The sequence below is a fragment of the Nilaparvata lugens genome, chromosome X (assembly GCF_014356525.2).
Source record: "Nilaparvata lugens isolate BPH chromosome X, ASM1435652v1, whole genome shotgun sequence".
In the NCBI taxonomy this organism is placed as follows: Eukaryota; Metazoa; Arthropoda; class Insecta; order Hemiptera; family Delphacidae; genus Nilaparvata; species Nilaparvata lugens.
Genome location: NC_052518.1, coordinates 78,407,647 through 78,422,050, shown reverse-complemented (window position 1 = coordinate 78,422,050; position 14,404 = coordinate 78,407,647). Strand labels below are relative to the sequence as shown.

The window sequence follows — 14,404 nt, the reverse complement described above, 5'->3', positions numbered from 1 at the left end:
ATTTTAAACTTGCTTCTCATTAGTATGCTTTTGCATGTTCTGGTCTTACAACTATTTTGTGACAAGTAGTCAATTTTCTTTTCATCAATGGAGTATTTTTAGGTTAATTTTGACTATGGGTGGAGTTCTTGGATTCCCGGACAAATCTCTTAGCTGTGTTGAAAGCAACTAGGCGATTAAACTTCACATTATAATCGTGCAAGTTGGGATGGAATGGTGGCGTCTACATCGTAGACTCCAAATTAGATATCAAGGTACTGCAATCCAGAGGTGAAAGGGACTTAGAAGGGAAAAGCTGGGATCCTACGGGAAAGATTCGTAAGAGCGAAACTCTGTCATGCATATCTACAATAAATTAGAGCAACTTTCGATCGCCAAGATCACCTAGAACATTAATACTTGGAGATTATTTTGCTCCTCTTTCACATAGAATCTGAAAATTAATCAAATTTGGTCATATCAATAAATTCTATGCAAATGCTTGTGAAATTAATACATTGAAATTTTTACTTTTGTAAAATAAACTTTTGTAAATGATACAATCAAACTCATTCCTAGCATACAGTAGCTGATGTTAGACGTGCTGCTAGCTATATTTGCTTGTATTTTGTTTCATAAATATTTTCACTATTGTGAAAAACAGTTTTTTTCTATCCGTGTATGTAAATTGAGATCACAGTGAGTGAGGTACGTCAAATAAGTTTTTTTCAAACATGGAATAACACTTAATTTACATCTTCTAATAATATTCAAAAATCCTTTGTAAAATCTTGTATATTCGTTGCGATGCTTACATAAAAACATTTTTCAGTAGTTTCGTGGCAATAGGATTGTCAATAATAGGATTGTCTTAGAAGCCAACATATAGACTAACTATGTATTGGTGTTATTATTACTAATAACTGACTGTTATCAGTGGAATGCTGAGTTATCAGCCATTGAACGTAATGCGGCTCATTCAGTTGTCAAATCGAACTAGATTCTCAATCATGCCTAATCGTTGAGTTTAACGCCAATCGTCTCTAATGTCATTTTAGATTTGCAAATGACTTCATTATTCAATTCTATTACTATTACATCCATCCATTCATATAATATAATGAACAATTAGACCGTGAGTAGTGAACAAGTGAACTGCTCTGGTGAAAGTACAAATCAGGTGAATGTGAATGCAACCTTCGATCTCTCCAACTCTCTGTCCCTCTTTCCCCCCCTCTCACTCTCTCTCTCTCTCTCTCTCTCTCTCTCTCTGTCTCTCTCTTTCTCTCTCTCTCATCTCTCTCTCCATTTCATATTATTCTCATTCAGTTCAGAATCGATCTTCAATACATTATCCATCGATGATTCTCCAAATTGTATGGGAGAACTACTCTTCAGACTCGTTAACGCGGCACCAATAATTCAACCATATCTTCAATTTTGCAATAGTGTAGTAATTGTTAGAAATAACCTTCACTTCACTGATACGGTAGATAGATATAGTTTCCAAATTGAGCAGCATATTGCATGCTGGTTTGCGATATTCAAAAGATAGACATCTGAAATTGGGTCACTGTCAATAATTAATATTGGGAATGAAATCATCATCAATAACAAAGCGTGTATATACTTGACCATTATATTATTATTAGGGTTTAACTTTCGAGATTTACCGTTGAACAACAAGTGAAGAAGGACTCTTAGTAACTAACTCTTAGAGCCAAATGGAAAGTATGAGTAAGAATCGAAGAATACAATTTAAAAACCAGTAAACATGAAAAATACAAAAAATAAAAAATATAGATAGAAATTGATTCCTAATTGGAAAGGTAGAAGCCAGTCAAATTAGAAAGTAAAATAACAGGAAGACGGAAGCTGGTCTACTACTTTCAGATAAGACTAAATAAGTGGTGTGGCGTACTTGCTATGGTGTTTAAGTGTGGTGTACTTGCTATGACTAAAATTAATGTCTCTTTGTTTAAACTATAAATTGAAAAAAGATCCCATGCCTAGTTGTTGTTTAACTGTTCTCATGAACATATTTGGAATACTTAGACGTGTGTAGGCCTAGTCTCGGTCAATGTAGCCCAGTCAATAAAGGATTTTTAGGTCCGAAAATGAGATAAAAGTTGAATCCCTCATCATCGATAGAATCCTCCCAGAGGGTCATTTTCCCAAAAGTACCAATAAATCCCCCTGGAGCTTTCCCCTCAGTCCCCCTCAAAGTTGGAAAATGCAGGTAATCACAGGAAATCAATTATCTCTCTAATCATTCATCGGAAAGAGTTCTATTAAATCTCATTCGATTCGTTACATTATGAACTAAATATTATTCCTATTCATTACTCCAATAAGACTTACAGTTTTCTTGATAACATTTATATACGTGAAAATTCAGGATTTTCGATTTCATTTTTTTGTTTTCTCCGATTAACTTCTAAGCAGATAAATATATGGGAAGATGTAGCCACTTTCATTGTTCAAGTTTCAAGTTCATTGATGTATATAATCAAATATCGGGGCACCGAGCTTCGCTCCGGATTACAAAAGCATAGTTTATAATATTTATTTATTGATACACAGAACACAATTCTTTCAATTGATTGGGGAAGGATCAACAGGCACAGCCCAAAACTGTGTCGTATAACTTTTATGTATACACTATAAATACGGTAGTCCAAAAAGTAGGTTATGTTCCTTACACTTTTGAATTCCAATTTTCACTCCAAGAATTTGAAAACAGAGAAGTTCGAATTTAGATTTTTCACTAACCAAATTTAATAACAAAATAACACTCACTAATCACTTAAAACTGTAAAATAATTATTAGCTTTGAAAATTTTGATATAGGTACTCTTAATTTAAATAAAAAAATAATGGATCTTGAATATCGTTGGTCATGTCAACAAATCAGATAAGGTTGATCAATTCGGTTTATCAATAATTGCCAGATTATAGATATGAGATCCGCTGATTGATTGCAAAAGTTCAACAACTGAACATAATTCTGTCTCTCTCCCTCCCACACAGGCACTCGCATTTTCCGTTATCAACAGACGAAAAAATTATCATGTGTTTTTGAAGGATGAATAATTATTATCATTTTCATGTCCTTCAGCGAGTTTTCCCAGGAATGAGACCTAGTGAAATCGAATTTTTATATCATAAACCTACTATGTTCCAAATTTTGTGAAAATCGTTAGAGCTGTTTTCGAGATCCGTTGGACATAAATATATATAAATATTAACCATATAAATAACCAAGTGTATAATATATACAGAAATTGCTCGCTTAATATAATATGATGATGGGATATTCATTCCATTATCAAGTGTTCAAATTAGACAGAGTAGGTATTCAAACAAGAAAATACACAAATAAGCTACAAAAATACATTTATAATCTTCATTTTTTTATTTAATAAGTATATTTATTTATTTATTGGATAGAGCTAAGAATACAAGTTTTAGAATATGTGCCACTATTAGGGATGGGTATCGAAAGACAAAACATCGATGTTTTGAACATCGATGTTTTTTTTTTCATCCTAACATCGATAAGTGAAAAACATCGAACAGTAAACATCGATGTTTTTAAACATCGTTTATCGCCCTACGTTTTTATGGATGATACTATTAGTCCAGTCAATAAAGACATAAACAAGGGGGGTGTGCTTGCAATATTTATATTGTAGTTCTGATTTTTTAATATATTATTTGGGTACATAAGAGAAGTCCAGAACCAATTTCTTCATGCAAGATTTCCTTGTGCTAGATACAGAATAGCCCAAAAACCTCGTATTTTCGGCTCATTTTCCAGTTTTCAGCTATTTCTGCCAAATCTCTCCCAGATTATATAATTCTGAAAAAAAATGAGATCACTCGGAACTCTCTATCTCCAATGAGTACTTTGTTATAATTTTTCAAAAATGAGTAAAATTTGAAGAAAAAATCAATTTTGATGAATTTTAGTTTTTAATCAATAATATCTTCCGATTGTTACAATTTAGATGTATATTTCGAAATCCCTCTAGACGTATTTTTGTGCTATACAATCTGAGATCAGGTAGAGCGCTCTATGTCATATAGATTTCCAGGTACACCTGACAACAATGCTCCTTGTATTGTGGAAAACACCTAATTTTCAGCTTCAACCATCATCACCATCTACTTTGTCCTCACATTGATACTTCGCACAATGACATAAGTTCATGGGTAAGAATCACCCGTTAGATGCACTTAATTTCAGTATTTCCTAGTAGAGGCACGCTTAAGGACACCTCAAGGATCAAAATTTCAAACACTTATAATTTACTTTTGACACAATGCTCAGATTTCATCGTACTACACTTCATTCTTCTCGGCTCGCCAAGGCGGTTCAAAATCATGCATCAACAGTCAAATTCGGTCAAAAAATAGAAAATTTATTCTTGAGTGTAGGTACTTATTCATATTCAATACATAAGAAATGACCAATTTCTATATTCAAAGCTATGTATCTCGGTAACCCCTTATTATAAAAATTATTACATGATCTTGAGATGTACAATAGAATTTTCTATTTCATCTGCTGTAAACAATTCATGAAAAAATATGTTCGTAAAGTGAGATTCGATTGTTGAAAAAAATCCGGAAATTGTAGATATTTTTCTCATATTAACGGTTTTGGCAGTTCTATGATAGCGAAAAGTGATTCAAGATGGATTTTAGGCAACTGACGTCTTAGAGGATGAATTTATCTACAATTTGTAATCAATCGTAAGTTTCTATGATGTATCAGACTCGTTTTAGAAACTCTTGATCAACAGTAAAATTACGAAAAAAATGTAAAAACTGAAATCGACATTTTTAAAATCTTAATTTCCAAATTGTTTTGGAATCGAAAGTATTATTTATTGGAGTGGGTAGAGGGGGACAATTTTCACATTCTCACTAGATTTGGAAATTTTATCAGAAGTATTTCACAAGACATGCAACTTTGAATATAGAATTTGGTCATTTTCTGGGTATTGGAATTTGGGCTTAAGTACACTCAACAATAAATTTTCCATTTTTCAACCGAATTTGACTTATTATGCATGATTTTAAACCGCCGTGATGAACCGAGAAGGATGAAGTGTAGTACGATGAAATCTGAGCATTGTGTCAAAAGTTATGTGTTTGAAATTTTGATCCTTGAGGTGTCCTTAAGCGCGCCTCTCCACTAGGAAATACTGAAATGAAGTGTATCTTACGGGTGATTCTCATAGAACATAATCTCAAGAACTTATGTAGTTGCGAAATATCAATGTGAGGACAATGTAGTTGGTGATGATGCTTGAAGCTGAAAATGAGGTGTTTTTCACAATACAAGGAGCATTGTTGTCAGGTGTACCTGGAATATGAGATAGATCGCTATACTACCTGATCTCAGATTGTAGAGCACAAAAAGAGCTTCTAAAGTGACTACAATTTTATCTGGAGCTATTGTTCCAATATTTCAACAGTTACTAACTGGAATCACAGCAATTTTGGACTTATGGTATTCAAGTAACAGTCTTTCGAATAATTGAAGTCAGGTTGTGACTGGAAAGATACATCAACTCTAGTTCACAAGATTTGTCATCTTCATGGTTTAGTCTGAAACCTCTCGGGATATCCTTGAGGATTCGGTCTTGAAATTTCACCCTAAGCTAATTTTAGCAATCATTGATACTCATATCGTATTCATTCAATACCTGATAAATTTTTTAGGAAATGAAAATGGATCAAGTTTTTGTATATGGATATCTGCACTCCTTACAATACGAGGACCTCTTTTCCAGAGCTAGATTAATATTAGAGTTAAACACATGTTGAGGAAATAATTGTAGTAAGAAAAAACTCTTTCTTCCTGAGAAACAAAGAATCCGACCTCTTATTCAATTCTAAATAACTAACTATCCAACCTTGACACGGGCCACAGAAGTAATGTAAATCTTCAAGAGTATCCAACAGTCTCACATAAAAATACAGAGAGCCTGATTGAAAAATAAAAATAGCAATCTGCAGGAAATCAAAACTTATGCGAGATCTTTCACAAGAGTGATCTATATTCACGAAAAACACTAAACAGAATACTACCGGTACACTAAATATGATAGAGATAATGATTGTAATTCTGTTACTATTGCTTATTGCTCTCAAGATAATCCTCTTCAAACAAAAAAAAAAAAAACTTGTATCAAATTAAAAAATTAGAATTGTTTTTATTTTTTAGTTGGGAAAAACATCGGATGACCGATGTCTAGGTAAAACCATCGATAAGTGAAAAACATCGAACAGTAAACATCGATGTTAAAAACATCGATGTTTGATGTTGAAACATCGATGTTTTTAAACATCGATGTATCGATACCCATCCCTAGCCACTATTGCATTTGATGGAAGATAAGGATAATATGAAGGAGTCAGATAAAACTCCATCTATCATAAACTTTATTGAAAAGCATCAACAAAAATTATAGTTATCAAAATTATAGTTATTGTGATTGACGCGTATTGAAAAAGCACACTTCAAATTGATAAATTACATAAGCAAACAATGAAAGCTTGATTTTCATCATCAGCGTGATTAAATTAAGAAAACTATAATATTTAGACGATTAAAAAGTGAAAATTCAGATTCAGCGCATGTCAAAACATGAGATTCAATTGAATAAATTGATTGTTTCATGCGTCATAGTGTAAATAAGATGTAATGTTGAAAGCAAATGTGAAGGGCGTCAGCCGAGCCGTTTCCCCTCCCACGGCGTCAAATAGAATCGCAAATGCATAACTATATACATCAATGGATAAGCAATGAGAGTGGCTTCATTTACTACTTGTGCCATTTTTCCATGAAATACTTGCCAAAACTTTAATCGGAGAAAACCAATAAGTCAAATCGAAAAAACCCTGAATTTTAACATATATATATATATATTATTTTATCAAGAAAACTTTTATTGGAAATATGAATAGGACTAGACTAATATTGTAGTCCATAATGTAAAGAGTCGAATGACATATAGTAGAACTTTTTCCGATGAATTATTACATTTATAATTGATTTCCTGTGATTACCTGCATTTTTCATCTAAAGGGCGGCTGGGGGGAAAGCTCCAGGGGGATTTCTTGGGACTTTTGGGAGCGTGACCTTCTGGGAGGGACCTATCGATGATGAGGAATCCAGTTTTCATCTAATTTTCGGACCAAAACTGCTTTTTTGGACCTTCATTGACTGGGCTGATAACAGTAAAGCTCAACCTTCATTGGTCAACAGATTGGCCAATAGTAGGGCTTCATCCATACCACACATTCTGCTGCTCAATGTTGAAGCTTTCAGTTTACTAGATTGATAATGGTGTAACAACCGAAAGTAGTATCTCAAATTGTTGGTTTTTGTAATATCAAGAAACTAACATTATATGAAAAATAATCTATCTCTCTTTATATATAAAAGTGAAATGACACTGATTCATTCACTCACTCACTCATTCATAATCAACAGAACTAAAAATCTACTTGACCAAATACGTTAAAATTGGGCAGGTTTGTTCTGTTCGCCATCTAGAGGCGCACTAAGAACGGATTTGAAAAATTGCCAAAAAATGTTCAAACTTGGTACATAGGCTCAGCTGAGGTTTAAAAATGCTGTATTGAGAGGGTTTACACAAAAAGTATTGAGAGGGTCTTGGAATAACGCCCAAGTTCGCGTTTTCCTGCGTTTTCTACACCTTCTGAACAATTAATTGACAGATCATGTTCAGATTTGGTACGGAATTCAGCAAGAGTCTAGAAATTTTGTATTGTGAGGAATACAGAATTATGCCAAAGATACGCCCATTATGGGCGGTTTTACTGCGTTCCCCAGCGTTTTTGTGCGGTTTCTCACATTTTTCAAGAATCAATTGAGAGAAAATGTTCAAACTTGGTACAGAAATTCAGCTAGGGTCTAGAAATTTTGTCTTGAGAGGACTTCAAAATTACGCTAAAATACGCCCAATATAGGCGCTATTACTGTGTTTTCCAAGCGTTTCAAGGCATTTTTTCACAGTTTTTTTGCTCTCAAGTTTTTCATTGAGTTTTCAATGCCTTTTTATACATTTCGCAAGCAAATTCATACTTGAGAGGATTAGATATGGATGGTTGTCTAGTTCTCCAAATTATATCTGTTTCAATTTTCAAAGAACTATTAGAATGAAATACAATTATTCTTATCATATCCTAACCAAGTTTCTAATAGAGAAATAACTGAATATTTATCAATTTAGATAAAAATAAAGATTTTTTCGCCCCACTTGGATGTAATGAGCTGGTTTTCGTGCGTCATATGGAGGCCGAAAATGATTGTTTTCTGACCAGGCCGGTAAAAGTTTTACGGCCCTAGGGCTGTAATAGTATATTTCGCACCTAGGGCCGATAATGAGATATTTCCGGCTCGAAATCGGTTTTTAAGTCTGAGGCTGTAGGCCGAGGACTAGAAAAGATTGAGAGCCGGAAATACATTTTTGCCCATGGTGCGAACGCTATTTTTCGCCACACCAAAAAAGAACTTCCCAATATATAAGAAATTAAAAAATAAATAAAATTCAAACAGCCTATTTTGATAGTCTGAATCTTGGTTATGACAACTTTTACTGTCAATTGATTTCAATATAACTAATTAATAATTTACAATAGTGACCATATTTTTATACTATTAATATTAGGCGCGAGCTTTGTGCCTGGTGCAATATATCATGGATAGATGGATGAATAGAATTTTCATTACTATTTTGAAATAATGTGATGAAAAAATTAATATAATTGCATATTTCACAGTTTTGTCTCAAAATATATCTAAAAAATTGATTGAAATTTAAATTACGTTAACTAATATAAAAAATAGGTAATAAAAGTCGAAATTCATCGACAAAGAAAAAGTCATTGACCGAGATTCGAACCTAGATCATGTTTGTTATTCACTGAGCTTTTAGTTCTGATGTATTACGCCTTTACGCTCTCGGCCATTGCGTATTGTTGAACATAGGGGTCTGACTGATAACACTTAGCATACATGTAATACTGTACTGTACTATAACTAGACTTCTAAAATGTTTACTTCACTCCTAAAAAGCGTACAACAGACTTTGGCTCATGACTTATATTATTAAAATTAATATTATTATCTGTCTCACAATAACATTTTCACTCTGAATTAAGTCAGGTAACGTATGTAGGCTACTATAATATAGTGTATAGTGGCAAATTTGAAGCCGGTTTGCCGGCATTTTCACAACAAAATATTGCTCTGAAAATAGTTAAATCATAGAGAAAACATTCGAAGATTCAATCTTGAGTGGGCCTAATGTTTTCTCTATATGGTTTAATATTGAAGAAAAATGATCTAAAAGTTTTAATAATGAATTACGAAAAAATTACTAGGAATTTTTCAGTCAAGGCTGAGTTTCACCAGTAGGCTTACCTTAAACTTCAGATCTCTGCTGTATTTTTTATTATTATTGTTGATTGTATTGCATTAAGAAGTGGAATTCGATAATAAAAAAGAAACAATTATTACTCTACCTCACTTTTAAATATTGATACAATTATTGTACTTTGATTTCAAATTCGATTCTTCACTTTTAAATACTTGCGATACGTACCTTTCTGACAATGGACAATGCAGCCAACATTATATTGTTGAGGCTATGGAGATATCATCGTATTCTATTGTTGATATCAAAAACACAATAATAAATATTAAATTATGAAACAGTAATTTATAAAATATATTATAGACATAATACCGCGATTCACGATACATAATTATATAGATTATTACAGTCGTTATGAGATTATCTCTCTATGATTTTTGTGAGATCCGACACGATCAGCTGTTATTCAAGGTCATTTTACAGCCCTAGGGCCGTAAAGTTTTACCGGCCTGGTCGGAAAACAATCCCTTTCGGCCTCCATATGACACACGTAAACCAGCTCATTACATCCAAGTGTGGCGAAAAATAACATTGAAGTCAGCTGATTCTGATTTGATGTGAACGTGTTTACAAAATGGTTTATGAAACGGAATCAGTTTATGCTTCTAGAATTGAATAAGTATTCTGCAATAAGATACTATCATTTTATTTGGATGAATAAAATACAGATAAGATATATATTATAAACTATTCAAATTCGATTCTCAGAGTAGGATAGAACTTCTAACCTAAACTTCCGAAGTCAACGACAACAAGCATTGTTGGCGTTGACATTCAGATTAGCCAAATTTCAAGTGTGCTAAAACAGCTGATCAAAAAACTTTTCATTATTTGTGTTCATTATTCAAGAATCAAAACATTTATAATAATATCATCCTATTGTCATTTGGAAGAATAAAAAGTATAAACTCAACCTCTTACATAATTGAACATAATCTTTTAGGTTATTTAGACAAATCAGAATAAAAATAAAAATACTTGGACAATTTCCTCATATTCAGATTACCTCAGATTTGCTAGAGCTATGACCTTCCTGTTTTGCTTTCGGAAGAGCCTAATAAACAATTATTCTCATATTTATATTGTTTATTTTTCTGTGTGGCGAAAAATAACGTTCTCACCATGGGCAAAAATGTTTTTCCGGCTCTTTTCTAGTCCTCGGGCTACGTTCTCACCATGGGCAAAAATGTTTTTCCGGCTCTTTTCTAGTCCTCGGGCTACGGCCTCGGACTCCTAAACCGATTTCGAGCCAGAAAAGTCTCATTTTCGGCCCTAGGTGCGAAATATACTATTGCAGCCCTGCACAACATTATTCAAAGTGATTGAATCGAGCCTGAAAGTCTCTTTTGACTTTTTACGGAATGAAGTAACCTGAAAATGCAGGCGAGCGAAGCGAGCCTGTTGATCCTATACCTGGATAATTGAGCTGGGGGTCCAGGGGGCGGAGCCCCCTTGCTAGTCGGATGAGGCGAGCGAAGCGAGCTAGTACATAATACATTATAGATGTAACCATGAGTAACCGATATACCGTGAGTATACATGAGTGAATTACATGATGACAATGATGAACTTCAGAATTGTACCCAATCTCAATTTCGATAAACCTATAATTGTATTTCTTCATTTTCTTATCATTAGTTTCCTTCTAGTGCCTTTTTTCATTGGTGAAAATGTATCAGTTTAATCGATCTGAATTTTTAGGGATAACATGATAACTACGCACTTTCAAATAATGTCGAATGATAGCCTACACTTCAGTAGCTACAGGATTCTAATTTGTAATCATTGATTTCATTCATTCATTCATTCATTATTCTAATGTGCTTACTCATAGCAATTCTTATTGAAGAATTGATAACACGTAGACTTGAATGAAAAATGAATTATAAATTTTACCTTCGTATTGAACAGTTTTTCTTTCAAACACTTAAGTGATTGAGTAGTGGTTATGTGTATTGATAATTTATGTCTCGAATGTGTATACATTCCACTACCTAGTTTCTGTCTATTCATTATGAGCTCGTCTGAACATTATAATACATATTTAGTAGACAAACTGGAAAAATAGCTTCATATTCCAAGAAATAAATTGAAGCGTTTAGCGTGTGTTTTCGTACATCTCTATTGAAACAAAAAAAAAAACGTGTTAAGAGATCCTCCTTCAGGTAGTCTAGTAAGGGGATTCCAAAGTATTTTGTATATGTTGTATAATATGTTGCATTTCATATTCGAGTACTGTATTATAATTTTTGGAAAATGATATGAATTGAATTGCTATTTCTAAAAAAATAAATAAAGATAAAGAAGACAATTTATGAGTAGAGAAGACAAGATGAGTATGTGAAGACAAGAAGATAAGTAATGTAGGCTGGCTACTAGTAATATAGATTTAATATTATACGATGTAAATATTTTTTTTAATTAGTGGCATTCCATTCAGTGGAAGAGTACTCTAGAGTATTACTCGAATTCGTATTTTGTACATGTATTGCAGATGAGCTACTAGATCCTCCACAAAATTATTTATTTTATATGAAATGTATGCCCAATAAGTTGTCAAAAAACTAGTTTTTACAGCTTTATAATATATGGATTCTTTCCCATCATGAACCCAAATTAGTTGAATAATTACGGTGATATTTTTTCTGCATCAGGAATCTACGCCATTGGAGTTCAGATGATATTATGAAATGTGAAATTATTAAAGGAAGAAAGACAAAGTAGGTGCGTAGCCTACCTAGTTGTTGGCGACTGCTTGGAAGGTCATTGTACCTTGATGCTAGCTGACCGGGCAGAAGGCAGAAGGCAGTGTAGTGGACACTGCATGTTCAAGTGAACGCTCAACCTATAAAAGGACCGCCAACACGTACAAGCAATTCGTCTACTTTCTGCATAGAAACCAAAAACGTCTGGACGGACACACTTTTTAGGGCTGGTTGAAAGATTTCTGGGCTGGGTTGAGAGTTTCAGAGGCTGGTTGGGGTATATGAAATTTCATTCTCATACAAGAGGTTTTTAATGAAAGCATTGTTGTTTGCTGGAAGGTATATTGTCACCTGTAGCATGCCAAAAGATCAATTTATGAGTTTTGGATGTTGTATCGTGACTGTGTATTCACCGATAAAATGTATACATATATATATATATAATATATATATATATATATATATATATATATATATATATATATATATTATTGCTTGTGATCAGCACTGGATAAGCACAATTGATAGACTATTTCAAGTTAGAAGTTTCTTCAAATGCACCTTCAAGTTTCTTCGATACACATGATGATGAATCTCAATTCTTGATGCTTTTCATCACAATTGTTTTACCAACTATGCAATAATCGTTTGCACCGTATGACAAACAATAATCGATTTTTTTCTCTTTTTAGGCTGTGAACCAGTTATAATGCCTATTACGGAGCATTTATAGCTTGAAAGTCAACATTGTTTTGCTTGAATATGGCTGAAGTGTGGTGTCACAATTAGATGAAGAACAGGTACTCTTGGAGCAGGTAATTTATTCATATTAATTCCTCACTCATTTTAAAACCTCTTGTGAATACGGTAGGGTATTTTTTGTTATTGCTTATGTAACTTAATCTGATTCTGAGTAAGGTTAATTTGAGAAAGGTAATTTTTTTCAAGTTAAATTGGGTGTAACATAATAGTAACCAAACCATTGACACCAGAAAGTACAGCCAATTGTATATTCAAAAAACGTATATTCTGGAATCTGAAATTACGTTAGATACTCTAATGCTTTGATATTTTCATTGGATGCTACACAGAAACTATTCAAAATTATAGCACAAAAGTATTCTCTCAAGTCCTGTAAAAAGTCTATAGAACAGTCCAACGACACACATGGTTGTGTCAAAACTAAAAAAAATGTTAACCGGGTTTTTATAATTTCTATAGAAACGTTTCTTATTCAGGGGAACTTTTTCTGAAATCAGACCATTTTAAACATTATTAAGAGCTATTTATGTTGGTGTTCCACACTCCGGAGAAGAGAACCCATCTCCTAGATTAATATTTCAATGTATGGATGAGAGTCATTTCAGATGGTTTAAGATTGAAGTTCCCGTTTTCTATAGTTCATTAATTAGCTTGTGAATGACAATAGTTTAATAAATAATTCAGATGACAATGATTTCTTATCATGTTTCTGTTAGAACTATTCAAACAGCATGTAAACTCCTGGGCAAGAATAATGTATTCTTAAACGTATTAGTTTGAAGCCTTGTCGTGTATGCTCTTATAGAATTACTGAATTGTTTTTAGATTTTATTTTTACAACATTATAATGTGGTGTTTAAATGGTGGGGAAGTTGTGTAATTTTTTTAGTTTTGATTGAATGGTGTATGTGGGGATACTATTGGTGGGGATTATCTATAAGGAAGCATCCATGAATTTGTAACACTCAAGTGTGAGGGAGGCCAAGGTCCACACCGGACTGTAGAGCCAGCGAAAGTAAAGTAATCAAGTGTGAGGGAGAGGGTCACTATGCACTGTTCATAGCAAGTCTCGAAATCACTGATTTTAGCATTACGTTATTTGGACATGTCCTTTGTATTCATTACGTCGTCCATAATATATTTATAATCTGCAGTCTTTCCATTCCAATATTAGCTTTAAAATAATTCTTGTTGCTGTAATGTTTTTGTCCACTGTTACTGAATTCAGTTGAACAAGAGAAATAATGCAAACGAATAGCGGCAGTATTCCGACTGCAATAGCTCAGTCTTATGAGGCTGATGCCGGAACAATCTTGGGTTCGAATCCCACCAAACCGTAAACGCATGTAATTCAGATTATTTCATTATCTCATCTCATGAGACATCACCCACACACAAGTGAATAGATTCTCATATTGGCATTATAGTCCAATCACTATATACAGTACGTTGGTGCATGCAATTTAAATTGTAGTTATG

General features: G+C 33.3%; 1 long non-coding RNA gene across 1 annotated transcript in view; it reads left to right on the top strand.

Moving 5' to 3' along the window:
* The window catches only part of LOC120354462, a 96,637-nt gene that overhangs the window by 30,871 nt on the left and 51,362 nt on the right, over positions 1–14,404 (top strand). The window contains exon 2 of the long non-coding RNA XR_005573044.1: positions 12,856–12,978. This is a non-coding gene — a long non-coding RNA (uncharacterized LOC120354462). The remainder of the gene's footprint in view (positions 1–12,855; positions 12,979–14,404) is intronic.